Source organism: Diadema antillarum, unplaced genomic scaffold (assembly GCF_040938485.1).
Source record: "Diadema antillarum isolate AM-2024a unplaced genomic scaffold, OU_Dant_1.0 seq00000103_RagTag, whole genome shotgun sequence".
Classification (NCBI taxonomy): domain Eukaryota; kingdom Metazoa; phylum Echinodermata; class Echinoidea; order Diadematoida; family Diadematidae; genus Diadema; species Diadema antillarum.
Window position 1 is genome coordinate 890111 of NW_027271190.1, and position 17955 is coordinate 908065.

Below are 17955 nucleotides of genomic sequence, written 5' to 3' on the forward strand. Positions count from 1 at the left end.
AAAAAAAAAAAATATGGTGCACGCCCACATCTCTTTCATCGCTGATCATGCAAAGAATGGAGAGCTTGTGTATGAGAAAGGAGGTCTGTCTTCTCACAGCTGTGGGATAAGAGACGGGATATGTGCAGATAGATATATTATATCAAAATATATTATATGCCAAAAGATGCTTCTCTTGTCACTATTGAGCCGGTGAGGAATTTTGATTGGTAGTGGCATCCAGTTAATTCACCACAAACATTTATTGCTTTTGACCATTTTATGCGGGCATTTCCCTCTGTATAGTGCATTATCCCTGTGTGACTTTCCAGCTGTGATTTTGTTTGTACAGGTGATAATGGCAGTGATAATTCAAGCTGGAGAAGCTCCGAATGAATCCTGACAGATGATATATGAATGAAAGAAAATATTGATATTTTGATAAGACTAATAAGAGCATTGAAATGTCGTCAATTTATGTAATTTGTCAATCTACTTGACAAGCTTCTAGATTTATGACCTGAATGATATCACGTATTTCTAACGTCACTAGAGAATTCATTTCATTTTCGTTGTGGCATTAGAAGAATCACATACTAAATTATGATTGAATCAATGACTTACGTCTGCCATACTGAGACCTAAATGATGCCATGTACGTCACATCTCCACGTGGGCAAAAACGTCGGAGAGAAAATACAGCGAAGGTGTTGTGTAATGTGACCAACGAGACCAAGTGCACAAGATTTTATCCAATCTGTTTGTAAAGATTTATTGCTCAAGATTTGACACCTCTAGGATCTGCCCAAATGTTACTATAAAGTGTAACCTGAGCAGCCATTCAAAAGGGAATGACACCTCAGCACTTGGATTTGGATTGGATACCACATCTCGGTAATTATCTGAGCATGACTGTGAGAGAGAAGATTGAAATAAGAGAAGGATGAGGGTGATGTATCCATGGTAACCGTGACACAGTGGATGATGGCCGTTCACACAGCTGGGTGTGACAGCAAGTTGGAAGAGGAGAATAGGATGACATCTGTTCTTTGGAGGATCCCATATTTTCCTCTCTCCTCAAGCATGTCATGCACATCTGTGGAATTATGACAGTTTTGTTTTAAAGGAAAAGTTGATAGCTGCTAGACAATGATAATGACTCTTTATCATAAGTTGTTGTTTTTTTTAAGGCAAAATGCAGTACATATGTGATATACTGAATATTTGTTTGTTTGTTATGTCACAATCCGTCCCCCCCCCCCCAAAAAAAAAGAGAAAACAAAAGATTTCATCATCTGAACCGAAATTGTAGGAATCAGCCATTCATCTCAGTTCTTTGCTGAGACATTGTTAATTGTTATGAATATATCTCTTGTCAAAGTGTTCTATGCAACTTTCTATAGAAAAAAATGTAAGCACCTAAATATGCCCTAATTTGCAAAGGATTGGTGAATTTTACTCCCCTTCCCAGAAAAAAAAAAAAACTGAAAAAAGATTATCTTGTTCAAAGTGTAGTCCTTTGAAGCAGCCATAACTCAAGATTTATTCAGTGACAGTGTACTGTTGATCTAAGTATGGAAAAATTGAAAATTTTGAATGGCATTGAAATAAACTGGTGATACCTGAAACAATCAGAGAAACATAAGATTCTAGGAAAGTATATTTATGACAAGACTCTGTACTTGTAAACAGGTTCTATCCCAATGAGAGTTATATTAAGAGTATCCAGATAATTCTTGGCTGACAAGATATGAAGTGGATTTTTGTAATTGAGACTCTGCAAAAGGGCAGTTTATTGAACTATATCTTTAAAAATGTCCAATCTGTACATCACCAGAATGGAAGCAAACCCCCCCCCCCCAAAAAAAAAAAAAAGAATCACGACCCCTTGGGGATGAGAGGTGATGTGTTCATCCACGTGGAACCATCTTGGTTTGTCAGGTCGACGTTCCCATTATTAAACCATGCACCAAAACGTGCCCGGTTAATTAAGGACCTCGGGTTATTAGCGAGTGAATTAAGGGTGCGAGTGTGTTTAGGGTTGCGTTATACGGTCCCCCATCGATGGGTATTATATTGCCTAGGACAACTGGTGTGTTCCCAATTATGTCCTCCCTGGGCTACTGAAGGGGGTCCGATATCCGTTCTGCCTCTCAAATTTCGTCCTCAGAGAAGTCAGCAGGACAGGCAAAATTTATCAGCGGACAATGCTGTTTTAAACAACGGACATAAAAGAATCAGAGTTGATTCATTAGAGGTAGTACTAATAATGATGTAGGTATTATTGATATTAGCTTTAATGATGATGACATGCCAGTAACAATGTTCTTTATCATTGTGTAATATTGAATGAATATTTTGTTGCTTGCCCCGCAGAAGGGCCCTAGCAGGTTTACATCATGCAAGCCTTAGAGCCCTTCTGCTAGGCAAGCAGCAATTTATGATTTATTGTCTTTTATTATGATAATGATACATGGATGACACTCCTGCTGCTCGTATAAATGATGATACCACACGATTGCAATGTAACACTCGTGATCATGATATCATGTTGCACTAATTGGGCATTTTTAGTGCTGCTGACATTGCTTTTAAATCATTTTTTTAATGACTAATAAATCCCCTTCCCTCAAAGAAGTATATAAGTGCAACTCTTTAACTAATGATGTGAAGGGGCATCATTCAGTCCTGTTTTATTTCTTGAGTAAAAGGGGGAAATTTAGTTCAGAGATGTTTACATTACAAAGGGAGAAATGTGAAGCGATGACATCATCCCTGTGCGTCTGATTTACATGTGTGATACTGACAAATTACTGATTCTTGAAAGCATGTGAAACTTCAAAATTCCATAATTATTCTTTCTTATAATAATTGTTGTCTAATTCCAGTAAAAAATTATTCCTTCCTGTCTGTGTGAGGTCAACCTGAACATGGCTTGATATTTCCCTTTAAGGGCTATGTGTGAATGTGATAGGTTCTGTCATGACATGTTAGCCTACTTAGACTGTTTTCACACCAGTCGAGAAACGTAATTGCAATGCTGAATTACAATTTTACATTTACAATCATGCTTCAAATTATCATCCATACACACGACTGAGGAAGGCTTCATGGATTCTTTGATTTGAATTTCAGAGCCAGGAAAGGAGGTGTGGCTTCCCTCCAACTTCCCATCCATCACTCTTGAGCGGTACAGTAAATAGTGCATGCTTTGACTGCGGTGCAATCATGAGGATTGTGATCTTTCTGTGGTTTAAAACGGTTTAAGCGGTTGAAAGGTCATTGTAAACTCTGCCCCAGAACATGATTTCAAAGTCAATCCATACACACAACTCAGTGAACTGTTTCGTTGCGTAATTCTGGCAAATTGTGATTAGAAAACACCTCTAGACCGTCATTAATGTGAATCATGACTGGAATTACGATTCAAATCACCCTCCGCGATTCCGGTTTGCATACACACAGCAAAAATGCATAATTTGAATCATGATTCCGGTGATGCATCAGTACAGTTGGGTTTCAAATTACGCACACTTCGTAAGAATGAAAACAGTCTCAGTCTCATTCCATGACAGATGTACAGATTGTTGATGGCTTTGATTGCCAGGAGGGCGATGAAAAAGCTTGCATTCATAAATATCTTGTCAGAATCATGTGTATGGCTAAAGATTCTCATTACACGTATGTTTATCTCAATGTCTCTGTAAGGATGTAAAACGCATTGATGAATCTCCTCTTGCTTGAATTTAGAAGAGTAATTCAGATGGGGCAGTACACACTGACAGTTATAAATGTCATGATTTTAAGAACACTCAAACCTTTCCAGTGAAAGCTGTGATTAAGCAGCTGTGGAAAGAGTTACCTAAAACATCAGGAAAATTACTCGCAGGCCAGTCAAACTATTGTTTACTTTAGTGTGGGATTTGTATAAAGTTATATTGTAAGTTCCACACTTTGTGCCTTGCCAGCTGAGGATGCCCATTACTTTGCCATTTAAGTTTTCTTATAAAAGTTTCATTACATTACAAGTTTGAATGGATAATGTTGAAATTTGGAAAATTGTATTTTTCCTAGGGGACAGAAATATTACCTACTCCAGTAAACCTTGAAGAATTATCTTTTTATAGTTTTATTAGTATTTATTGTTAAAAAATAAATTGCATTTACAGCAAAGAATAAAAATAATGTGAATTACAGAATCACAAAATTAAGGACCCTGAAGAATTATTGAAAAAGCTGTGAGATTGTCTAGGGAATGTGAAATCATTGCGGAAAACATTCTGCCATTAATTGAGCTTATGTGAAATTGACTTTGAGAGGAAGGAATTTGTTCAGCATTTAAATTTACTCAGCTGCAAAATTTGAGAACGATTTTTTGTATACCATAACTCTGAAATCGCTCTAAGACCAAAAGCCCTCTTTTATCACAATGCAGCTTTACGACACATTTCTAACTGATTTACATTTTGTGAAATGATAGCGGTATCAATTACAGTATGTATTTGTCATGGTACTATCATGCCAAGTTTTAGCATCACATTGGAGAGAGAAAGAATGAAAGAAAGAAAAAAGAGATTCTCCCTGAATCGTAATGTCTCCTAGAGAGTTTGTGTCAATAGTGCAGTGTCCCTTAAGAGTGGCATTGTCACGCTGATGAACGCTTTATTGATCGAGAAGTATAGAATTAATAAGGGATGCACTCTTGAACCCCGAAGTGTGCCAATTGTCACAAGAGTGGGGCTCCCTCTCTCTATCACCCATTACGACTGAACTTGTACACTTTCTTCGGGAGAAAACCAAACTCAATCTAGGTTTCATCGGGGAAAGTGAGGGCAATTTGGTGTCCTTTTGGGCTGTGCTCCGTACTTATGTGATATCTCTAAAAAGAGCAACTGAAGCAAGCACATTGGTTTATTGGAAAATATGAAAGCAATTTTGTATCCCTTTTTTCTCTCCTTTTTTTTTTTGCCACGAGTCTTTTGTAAGCCAGAATGTCTTTGGTCCGGAGGCACAAAGGGTAGGATGTTGGCACGACCAAGTCCGATCAATTACATTTAGCCACAGAGGTTATGAATCAAGGGACTTAAATAGAGTCTCGCCCTGTCTCGCCTTCTCTCTTTGGGTTTATTTCAAAGCTCCAAGGGAGGCAAAATAGGATGAACAGAGGACTGGGGTGGCTGGGCATTGTTTCATCAGCATCCCGTACGGCGAGTCTAACCAGCGGTAAATGGGGAAAGCGTGGATGTCACTTATGATGTAAATTGCCGGCTGACTTTACCTCACGTGCGCAGTTGCCGTTCACCCCGTAGGCATTTCTGAGATAGTAATTGTCAGTTGGTTGTCTGGACATTAAAGGAGCTGCACTATAATAGTGTGATGCAAACTGTCTCTTGAAGTCCATGTCATGGTTTGTGATGTGAATGAACTGCTGCCTAGCACTTCCAAGGACTATTGTGTCATTTGATTTTTTTTCAAGTGTATGATACTATTTAGCATCTTTTTGAACAACGGATTAAAAATTCCTGATGACTGAAGATCCATTAGATAAGGTCTTTGTAAAGTTGTTAGTCTAGTGCAGTCTGAATGAAATACCAGAAAGGTGTGGAATGAAGATTGATATTTCTTATGTGTTGTCTAATGTCTTCATGTGTTTTTAATTCAGCTGCTTTTAATTGGGTCCCCTAAAAAAGGTGTAACTTTAGTGTGAAAGTAAATCTGCAGTCATGTTTACTTTGGGTTAATTTGCTTCCTGGGATATCACTTTCTATGTCTTTTATAGTCTGTTGTAACCCACAAGAGCAATCCTATGAAGATAGTTGAAGATGATCCTTTTTCTAGCCATACATAAAATGCTGTTCCAGGAATTGGAAGTAGCAAGGAAGGATGAAAACATGTTACACATCTTAAACTACCAGAAATTTAGTTTCACAGACTTCAATCTGTTTAGTGCCTTTGTAATCATCTCTGCACATTAGTGCGTTTGGTTTGAATTAACTATGGTTGACAGTGAGACCCCAACAAAGAAATTGCTGTGTGCAAGAATATCTTGATAAGGAATGTAGGAATAAGACAAGAATTTCTGTATGTTCACCCAAAGTTTGGTCAAATTTTTAAATTCTAAGTCAACAATCAGTAGTTGCTGTGGGGTACTCACATTACGTGCAGTTTATTCTCTTAGGGAGTTGGATGATAAGTTTTGATAGTTCAGATTTTTTTTAAAAATGAGATTGGAATACAATGTCATTGTGTTTCTTTTGCAGGGGTGACGACCTGTAGAAAGTTTTACAGTTTTTTTATTGGTTTTTTTTGTTAATATCAATGATCCCATCCTTCCCCCACTACCACCCCCATTCTCATAATCTTTAACAAAGAAAGGATAATACCTCCAACTTTTCAAGATGAAATTTCCATGTAAGGCCAAAGTTATGAAGGTTTATAGTCATTAGGTTATCTAAATGTCATTGATCTATATTAGTGTCTTTGAGGGGTCAAGAGCATCAAAGGATGATTATCATGTTCTTATGTTCAGAGCCAACCCTGCTAATTACACTGTTAAGGAAGATCTGATCACAAACAATGCATGTAAGTACACAAGCAATTATGGATACCCTCTTTTTCTCCAACGGTTTTACTGATATCCATGCAAGTATATGAGGCATTTAGTACATGTATGTGGAGGTACCAGTGTTTGTCACCTGTGCTGTCTTCACACACCATCTTCAAGAGTCTACCAGCGCACAGCCTGTAACCTTTAAAATTTCGTCAGACCCCGTGCACAAGGGTCTGCCCAAATTGTTGTACTTTCTTCTCAAACTGCACTCTCTCTCTCATACTCGGTGTTTTCGTCCCGGAGATATTTATCCTAGGGAATGTATTGATCGCTCGCAGCTTCCAAGGAGTTGCCACCTTTCTGCCGATGAAGCCTCTAGTGACAGTTCAAGCAGAAAGAGTCCCATCTCAACGGCTTTCTCCGCTCTTCTTTAATATTCTTTTTTTCCCCCGTCTTCCTTCCAATACCTGGCGACTCATTTTCTGGGAGCAGCACTCGTCGTCCGGTAAGCTCTTTAGCGGAGACCTTATTACCGCACCCCATACTCCTTTCCATTCTGCGTCGCGTGAGATCTGCCGCTGTGTGTGAGCCGTTGTGTTTACGGTGGGGTTAATGAGTAGAAAGAAGAGAGAAATGAGCGAGGGGGTTTTTCTTTTTTGTGGTTGATGTTTTGTTTTTCATGGATAAAGTCTGTAATGGAATTTTGTCTGCTTCAACTGATTTTTGTTATGTGGGATGAAACTGGAATTCACACCATCACATTCTTGTCATTCTGCCTGAGAATTCTTGTGAAGTGTGTCATCCATAAATAAGGGGGGGGGGGGGCACAGTGAGATGAATTAAGCTGATCATTTATGAAGCAGCAAGACTGAGAAGGTTATTAACTCTTTATTATGCCCCCCAAAGTCTTGCAAACTCTATGAGAAATTTCCCTTGGTATCAAAAATCCGAGAGCATGATGTCCAAAATTTGCATCACGCTTTGTGCGACCGTGCTCATAATTAGCTGTCAGCTGTTAGCACATACATTAGCCCATGGAAAAACACCCCATCTCATGAAGGAGTTATGGCAGATTACTCCTTGATCTTTATATACCTAAACTTCTGCAGATACAAGAGCTGTATATGGGCTTGACAGGCATCAAGCTTGACAACAGCAACAAAATGACCCCCCCCCCAAAAAAAAAAAAAAGTGAATTATTGTTATCAACAATGATGAGATGGGACTGATTGTGATTACGTATCCAAGATCCTCAACAAGGACTATTTCTGTGATTTATGCCATTCTGCATTAAAGTTGGGTAATCAAGGTTGTAAAATTACTTGAAGAATCTAAGAATGCAGGCAGCTGCATACCGAGTCCATTCATACCATTTAATATATCTGCCAAGGAATCTATGTAAATGAGCAAACATGCAACCACAAAAGGATGGACAAATTTTGGCATGCACAGCCCCCACAGAAGAGTGAAAACAGATGTAACTGTAAAAGGTAGAACATTTAAGAAAGCTAACAGCATCTTGCCTTCCCTGCTCAGGGAAGATGGTGAATTCTTGGGGATCATGGAAGACAGATGTAGTTTGATGAGGGGTGAAGAGCTTCAGCCTGGTATTCTATTCAGAGAATCTGTCTTCCAAAAAGGGAGAGAGGATGCCACTTTCCAAGCAATTGTTAAAGGGTCTTCTTCAATAGTTTTGGAAATGAAATTAAGACATTAAAGGACAAGTTCACCTTCATAAACATAAGGATTGAGAAAATGCAACAATATTAGTAGAACACATCAGTGAAAGTTTGAGGAAAATTGGACAATCGATGCAAAAGTTATGAATTTTTAAAATTTTTGTGTTGGAACCGCTGGATGAGGAGACTACTACAGCTTGTGAGTCATATGCGTACAACAGTATAAAGAAAATATAAAAGAAAATTCAACATATTTTCACTTTTTTTGCATAATAAAAGAGCAATTGACTTGCCTCTTTCTGAAGGCAGGGGGAATAATATTACCCATAACATTTATCGGTAACGAGTCAGGGGAATGTGTACTTTTTTCAAAAGATGGAATTTTGTGAAATTCTCTTTATATTTTCCTTATATTGTTGTACGCATGTGACATCTAAGTTATTCATACACTGCAGTAGTCTTCTCATCCAGCGGGTACTGCACAAAAACTTCAAAAATTCATAACTTTTGAACGGATTGTCTGATTTTCCTCAAACTTTCAATGATGTGTTCTACTAATATTGCTACATTCTCTCAATCCTTATGTTTATGAAGGTGAACTTGTCCTTTAAGAAGGCCTCAAGGGGAGTCCCTTTTCTTTTGTATTCTTTGTCTTCTTCAGCCTGGTATGTTATTCAGAGAATCTGTCTTCCAAAAAGGGGAGGAGGATGCAACTTCCCAAGCTATTCTGTGAAATGGTCCTCATTAATAGTTTGGGAAATACAATCAAGATATAAGGAAATCCTCAAGGGAGGTCCCTTTTCATTTGTATCTTTTTCTCTTTTTTTTTTTCAGTTAATAGATGCTTTTACTCGGCAGTTTAGGCATTTCATTCTTTGCCGAGGACGAGATACCAAGCTATGTGAGACATTGCGGATTGTGTTACTGTATCACTGGCACAGGTTTTGTGGGAATGAACAGACAAGGGTCTCTCACAATGCTCAGCCTATACTGTTGTTCCCACTGACAGTTGCAATCCAGGATGAACCATATCAATTTTTAAATAGTAGAAAGAATCTTTCTCTTTCTCACAGGCTTCATGACAATTGAAAGAAGAAGATTGGTATTCTGTTCTTGTCTGCACAAAGATCAAATTTGCAGGGCTGAAATTGAGTGATGCCCAAGAAATTGAATCTTTCCCTGGCTTCTCTCTTTCTTTATCACACCCTTTCCTTTGTCTCAAAGTTTTCTGGTAATTCCTCTAATATTCATTGTTTCTTCTTCTCATCCCGCCCCTCCCCCCCCCCCCCCATCATGTAATAGAGAGAGAAAGATACTCACACACTCTTCTTCAAATATTCCTGGCACCGTCCTTACTTTTGGTTTCAGATTTTGTTGAGTTTTAATATAATATCATTGTTTTCTGTGCCTTTTTTTATTCGTAACTATTTTGCATTGTGAAGATTAAACTTTATCTGACATAACTCATATCAATTTCTGATGAAAGATACATTGGATATTGCTCAGTCTCATTGTTGTGTATGAAGAAATCTTAATCATAGTGACAGCCACACATTTATTCATATATACCAATCAATCAATTTATCAATCTAATTATCTGTCTGAATATTTACCCTACATGTAATTTTTCTCTATCTCTCTGTTTCTGTTATTTTTGTCTTGCCATTCATCTATCTTTTCACTCATTCAATCATATACACATAGTGTTGCTATCTATACAAAAAAAAAAAATACAGTAGAAAATGGGTTGGTGTGCAGCCCTGCTATGTATGCGGCATAAATTCTAATTTTCAGGGCTGCCAACATTGGAAACTAGTTGAGAGGGAGACTCCCATAGGCCAATGCTATAATTTAGGAGTCAAAATGAGTGAGATCAATATAAATGCATGCAAATGAAATAAAGTTTTATAGAGTGAGAAAGGACCAAAATGAGTGAGTCTCACTCTCAATGAGTGAGAGTTGGCAGCCCTGAATTTTATAATTTTTAAGTGTCATCTTGCATGCTATGAGTACATCCAAATAGCATCTTGGAATGGAAGTAGGAAGTCAGCAGGGCTAAAGAAAACATAAGGGTTAAAGAAAGAAGAAAGGATTGAGCATCTTCAGTCGCTATCATCACCCTGGATGCACCGGGAGCAAGATGCTGCTGTAGAAACACATTAATGCTCCCAATCTGTCTTCATATCCCATCCTCCTCTTGCTCATCTGTCATCCCTCTCCCCCATCACCTCACAACATTTGCTCCAGAAATCAAGAGCAAGCCCTCACGTTTACATCCCTGGCATCTTTTACGCATCCCTCCGTGTGTGTGTCTGTGTGTGTGTGTTTATCCAGCCTCTAATGCAAACATATGGTTGACTTTGTATCTGCCGGTGGATGCGAAAAGGTCTTAGTATGCCATCGGTGCGCTAATGGGGGACCGAATCGAGAATAAGACAAATGTCCTTTTCGATAAAGATGGACAATGTGCGGCTGAGATATCACTCAGTGGGCATTACGCTTTGTACATACTAAAAATCTACTGTATTTGTCCCTTTACATCCAACACATTCCTTAATGCATGGGACTGGGGAAAGGTAAGTGGGGTCACAATTCACTGATTGACTGTGGCAGACAGTTATGAAGATGCAAAATCAAATAACCTGACTTTCAAATATATTGGTACTTACCACCAAAGGCACAATGTATGGAAGTCTCTGAAGGTTAAAGGGTGTGTACAGCTCTGGTCGAGGTGAGGATTCAGCTTTTAACGTTTTGCGAGATATTCAGAAACCACTCTATGAGATGTCAAAGAGCATAAAATTCTAAGGGGTGTCAAAAGTTTATTTGATGAAAATTGGTTTTGAAGTGGCTGAGATATCCCAAAACAAAGTGAAACAAAGAGATCCTAATAAAGTTGTGGCCTGTAGTATTTTATTATTATCACTTTTTTGGATATCTCAGCCATTTGAAAACCAATTTTCATCAAGTAAATGTTGAATCCTTGTTAAAATTACATACTCTTTCATATTTCAAAAGAGGTTTCTCATTATCTCACTTAGGAATGTAAAAAACATGAATCCCCACCTCAACCAGTACTGTATAGCCCCTTTACCCTGAGTGTGTTATGATTGTGCTTTTTGTTTTTTTCTGGCTGTCTTTGTGTTTGCAAACATCTCCAATTAAAACTTCCAAGGGTGTGCTAATGAGGTAATAGTCGCCCCTTTATCTCATCAACTTCCAATCATTGGGCAAGGTGGGTGCAAAGACAAATTAATAGCACCTTGTCCTGCTGATCCTTCTTCAGTTGCTGTGTAAGCTTTAGTCTCAATATCCAGCCTTTTTTTTTCTTTTTTTTTTGTTGTTGTTAGGAGTAGGCTAAAGGTAGAAGGGATGCCCTAACGTTATTACCCCCATCGTTACGGACCATTGTCGCTGAACAGACATTCCTATCTTACCCCCCGCCCCCCCCCCCACATTCTATGAACACAGGATATGGCAGTTGTTGTATATTCTTGTCTGCTTCAGATTGGATGTGTAATTAGCTGTAAAGCTTAATATGATATACGTTTGTATTTCAGAGATTGACATTCTTTTTCTTCAATGGGTGTTTATTGACATTTAAAATGCATCAACCAGTACCATCATCAGTAATTAATATGAAGCATCTCTTATGGATTTATAACCTCTTTAGCATATATACTTTGGAAAGCAGCATGCTTTATAGGTTTTTACAGCTTGTTTGCACTTCAAATCAGTGACCATGTATCAACATCATTACTGATTTAATTGGGGTCTGGATGCAAGAGACTACCCAAGTGGACAGTTGTGCAGGGTTAGCTTCAGTGCATGATTTGAAACAGACCAGGAAATGCCCTCATTTTGTTTTAATTTCCTCCTAAATTGGACTCTGTAGACTTCCTGAAAGAGGACCAGTGAGGGGAAGACACTCACCGGCCATGTCACTGAGATAAGTGGTCATCGCTCGGTAGGATGGACATTGAATTTGCTAGGCATTATTGTTTTTTGTTCATTTTTTGTTATAGACTTCCAACCTACAATAGTACCAATGACAGTCATTTTGAATGTAGCATTTCTTTGCAAGTCATTATTGTGAAGGACAGACATTTAATGATTGTTAATGACAATCATTGCCTTCACAAATAAAGTGAATATCCTCATAATTAAAAGTTAATACCTTTTGGTACCGTTCTTGAATACAGTATGTACATATCTTAAATCTGGTATCCATTCACTTGTCGGATATTGAAGTGTTGCTCATTTAGGTGACGATTATTTATTATTCATGGATTAAGAGGCTAGGAATGAATCACAGATATTTGTTGACTTTTGCTCAATATGACAGCTTGCCCATATGCTGTTGACATCTATAGCATAAATCGCATAAGAGTCATCATCATGGGATTAACAATCATAAGGTTTTTGGTAATTGTTGTTGTTGTTTTTTGCATGCTGTTCACATGCATTACTTGAAGCAAATCCTTGTGAGGGATTTTATAAAAAAGAAAACAAGATGAACTAAGTCACATTTTAGAACTATTGTGAAGCACTAAAGCTGGGTTCTTGTTTCATCTGCAAATAGTAAATAATACATTTAATTGACTGGCCGTGAAGTTGATAACATGGCTGTTTGACTATTGTTTGTTTGTTGCAGTCAGAGTACAGTCATTGCTCGACAAGAACTTTTGTTTCACCTTGTGAAGACCCTGTAACTCTAACCGTGATAAAAAAGAAAAGTTTTTTTCAATTATGTGATTACAAATGATATTGGTTTTGTTTGTTTTGTTTTGTTTTGTTTTAGCCTGAGACCCCCTCTTTCTTATTTACTCAACCAGTGTATTTGAATCAGATTGTTGAGGGTACCATTGAGAGAGATAGAGAGCGTATTAAAAGAGAGAGAGGGGGGGGGGGTATTACTATCTAAAAAGGAGGTCATGGTATTGGAAGAAGTGAGTCACTGGAAAGTGAAGTACCCTCATAACGAAACATAAACAGCTATAAAGAGTTTATTAAAACAGAGAAAGAGCATTTCAGGCTATGAGGTAGAAAGTTCATGGTCTTGTTTGTATGAATGTGTGTGGGGGTGGTGCACGTGTATTTCTTGTTTTCTTTTTGAGAGGAGGTTGTTTGTTTGTTGTTCTGAAGAGGCATGCGCTCATTTCCACGATTGAGGAAGTGCAACTGATACTGAAAGGGATGTCCATTCACTGATATTTGTGTAGGTCACACCGTGATGTCATAGATTAAACCTAAACCGAACTCTGAGTGTCCAACCGATGGGCGTCCTTTTATCTGAAGATGGCGTATCCTCTTGTCTGGTCTGTGTGCGGAGAAGATAACCAATATGGTTTCCTGCATCTTTCTCCATCTTTTTTGTCCTCTCCTTTTTTCTCTTAACCCGTTGAGGATAAGTCCTGAGTATACTCGGGCAAGTGTCTATGGGAAATACGTGTTGTAGCAAAATCATACTGTCCTCAATGGGTTAATCTCTCCCTCTCTCCGTCTCTCCTTCTCTCTTACTGGTTCTCTACCATTTGTTATGAGTGAGAGTGAGATAAGGGAAGTTGGTAACCGGGTGTGGGATGTGATCGATTAATGAAGGGCATCGCTCCACAAGACTGAGAGGAAATCTCGCTTTTGACTCAGAAAAAAAGAGCATTCAGTAAAAAGAGAAGTAGAACTTACTGCCTGGTTTAAACATTAACTTCCTGTGGCACTTGATCGCTCTCCATGCCTTTTTCCCCCTCCCTTACTGTACTTGGTCGTTTGTATCTCTTCTGTCCAGTCATTAGACAAAGGTTTTCTGGTCTGTGTCATGTCCTGTATGTATCTTGTATAGTAAACATATCAAATTTTGTATCTGAGTATCAAAAATATCAAATAGCAGAAAGTTTTGGAGTAAAGATATCAAAGTGAAAGAAACATCAGAACATTTCTTAAGATATATTAAACTTGTGTGACAGTAGCAAGTATTCTTAAAGTGAAGGAACAAAGAGAACATATATCAAACTTTGTATGAGAGTAGCAAGTATATTAAAGGACAAGTTCACCTTCATAAACATAAGGATTGAGAGAATGTAGCAATGTTGGTAGAACACACCATTGAAAGTTTGAGGAAAATCAGACAATCCGTTCAAATGTTATGAATTTTTAAAGTTTTTTTGCAGTACCCGCTGGATGAGAAGACTACTGCAGTGTATGAATAACTTAGATGTCACATGCGTACAACAATATAAGGAAAATATAAAGAGAATTTCACAAAATTCCATCTTTTGAAAAAACTACACATTCCCCTGACTCGTTACCGACAAATGTTATGGGTAATATTATTCCCCCTGCCTTTAGAAAGAGGCAAGTCAATTGCTCTTTTATTATGCGAAAAAAGTGAAAATATGTTGAATTTTCTTTTACATTTTCTTTATACTGTTGTACGCATATGACTCACAAGCTGTAGTAGTCTCCTCATCCAGCGGTTCCAACACAAAAATTTAAAAAATTCATAACTTTTGCATCGATTGTCCAATTTTCCTCAAACTTTCACTGATGTGTTCTACTAATATTGCTACATTCTCTCAATCCTTATGTTTATGAAGGTGAACTTGTCCTTTAAAGTGGTAGAAAGACCCAGAACATTTGCTGTCTTTGTAGTGGAGTGAAATTATATTAGAATAGATAAACACCAAGAACATGAAATATTGTAAACTACGAATCAGAGTATCGTACACTCAAAATTGACAGAATGCTATAAAAAAGTAAGTAGACTTGAAATTTGGAATTGGTGATAACTGCCTGAGATTGTATGTGTAGTTCAGGTTTCAAACGATGTATGAGAGTATTCCAAGGAGGGTTCTGCATTGTTCCAGAAGACAGAAAGAAAATAGGTTTTGTCAACAAATTAGTTTATATCACAATGAATTCAGCTATTTTGTGATACTTGATAACTGTAATCCATGTACAATGTATTTTTTCTACATGGCATGTAGAGAATTACAAACTCTGATGTTTTTATATCGTGTTCACCGTCATTGAAGAAAAAATAACTGTGTTGTAGAACCAGAAGGACATTAGGTTAACTTTATGTTCTTTGTCAAGTGTTAACTCCCTTCTGCCACTCAGTGGCTCTGCCAAAGTATACCTCTGATGATCTTATGCAGCTAATTCCTTTGAATGTCTTTGATAATGCATCATTAAATTTAAGATGTTAAAGGTGTGTCGCTATTCTATTTTCATCTAAGACTATCCCATTGTCTGAAACAAAAACAAAAGATATGCACTCCGCCACAAGAATAGATTGATACCACTTGTCTACTCCAGCAAAATGACCAATTGACCTGAACAAAGCAAAGAGGATGTAATCTATTTGAATTATTCATGACAAAGTAATTAGTGAGCGTAATCCTGCAACATTAAATAGCGTCAAGATGTCTTGAGCTAACTACCTTGAAAATTACATGAGTCTTGTATTAAGTGGGAATTTGCTTTGTCTCCTTGTTTAATGTGTGAATGTGTGTTTAGCTTGCTCTCTCATGAATTTGTGTGTCTCTATCTGAGAGGGGGGGGGGGGGGGCTGAGTGAGAGTGGTTGTGTGTGCACTATGCATCATGGAGTGAGAGCGGTGTGAGAGAAAGGAGGAAGTGTGACCAGTCTCACCCACTGAGGAGATTGTTGTGGTGGCGATAGCTGGGACACCAGGACGGCCGACACAGGACAGACCCAATCCAATTGGCTCGTCCTCGTCCCTATCACTTCCCCTCCTCCCCTGCCTCCCCTCCTTCTGGCCGTAGCTGAGGGTATAAAATGCCCGCCGCAATCACTCTCACGGGCAGACGGCGAGTTGTGCTGGTCGTGGAAGGAGGTGAGTGAGAAGAGACAGGAAGAAGGAGAGACAGAAGGGAGGAAAGAAGGGAAGAGAGAGAGAAGGAGAGTGTGGAGCAGGCTTCACCCGTTGGATTTTGTCCCATCAAGTGAAGCAGGCTCAGAGTTGAGTAGAAACGTGGGTGCCAGTATACGGATTACCAGCATGCTGTTGGAGGAAGCTACTCCTGTGGATATATACCTTTAATATCATCGCTCTTGTGTTTATATGCGCTCATACATGCACGCTTTTGGCGTTGGGGATAAAAGTGTTTGATTCTTACCCCAGCTGGACAGACGGATGATATTTCACCCATTCGATGCGGCAAGATATATATTTCAAGGAGTGCATTATAATCAACCTCTATATCAATGACCTGGAGTTTTCTTTGTGGGATTCTTATTTCCGTTCCTGAGAGAAATTCTCTTCTTGATTATTTTCCAAGGACCCGTAGTGATGAATACGATGGAATTAACACGATATTGAGGGGAGCATTTGTCATCCAGGTTTGTGACTAATTTAGAGGCTAACAAGTTTTAATCATAATTATGATGATTGGATTCTGTCAAAAAATGTCTTGAGGATAGTCTTGAAGTAGAAGGGTGGTGACATTCTTGCCTACTGCCTGATTTCTGACATTTGTCTCATGTTGGTTGAATTGCTATGAGACATTGGCAGGATTTGATGTCATTTTTGTTGAACAGTTTTACTTTTTGAAAGGTTTCCTATTCTGATATACGTATTTATTGTTATGTTGTTGTTTTTTTCCGTTGTTATTTATTTCTTCCCACTCTTGAAAACAACTAATATCAAAATAATTATTGAAGAGAAACATGTATTTCAAGTTTCACTTGTTTTTTTCCACCAAAACTACACCATTTCAACCCTCAGAATATTGCAATGCTCTTTTCAAGGTTAGCATCCATGTTAAAGTGGGTAGACAGAAAGTAACAAGGCACCCTCACCTTTTGTGGTGTGTAGAGACATGAGCATACAGACATTTACATTGCTCTTTGTTTGCGTGCATTACGAATTTACTTTTGGGGGCTTTGTTGTTGTTGTTTTGCTCTGTCAAACGTGTGTTGGATCAAATTGTTTTAAACCATTATGATCTTTCATTTCCGAATGCATTTTATTTACGGTACATAATGCATCGACTGGAAGATACACAATCTCTGATGTCGGATCATTTGTACTCTCATTTCTTTGATGTGTGCTATACTTTCTGATATTTAAAGATTACTAGATTTCACCTGTAATTTGAGGCACACATTAGAATTGCACACAGTATGATTACAAATTCTATGTTAGTTGAATATCAATAATGCATATATCAATATTACACATCAGTATCTTGTTGCAGCAAGTTAACCATGAAGATTCTTGTCAGGTTACAGGAAATCAATTTTAGAGTAAGACGTGTAATCAACCAAAACTGCTATGACTGTTCTACTGAAGGGGCAATGTTCCTGGCTCAGACTTGTGTTTTATGTGTGTGTGAATATATTTTGTTGATCATATGGGATATGTAGTCGGAATGTATGAATCATTTTCTATCAATTTCATTTCTTTTCCAGCCGGCCGTACTTTCTTTTTCTATTTTGTCTTTTTGTCCAACAATTAGTTATTTCTTTCCTTGTGAGCAATGCGCCATTTTAATGTAATATTTCTGCATTTATCATTTCGTCCACTTTAGGTTTCCATATGAGGAGCATTAGATGAGCACACGTCACCACACAGGCTACTGTCTTTCAGAGCAGGAGTCGTCACTCGGCTTGACACCATGACAGAGGTCAGTACCATCTACCAGACCCAGATGCGGATCTCCGCCCCTCTCACCACCCTCATCCCGCCCTCCCAGCCACCACCGGAGAGGAGCCGGAGCAGGCAGG

The 17955-nt window shown here is 38.3% G+C and overlaps 1 long non-coding RNA gene across 1 annotated transcript in view; it reads left to right on the forward strand.

The window, feature by feature from the left end:
- The window catches only part of LOC139726894 (uncharacterized), a 120147-nt gene extending 102192 nt beyond the window's left edge, over nucleotides 1-17955 (forward strand). The window contains exon 5 of the long non-coding RNA XR_011710721.1: nucleotides 17760-17955. This is a non-coding gene — a long non-coding RNA (uncharacterized lncRNA). The remainder of the gene's footprint in view (nucleotides 1-17759) is intronic.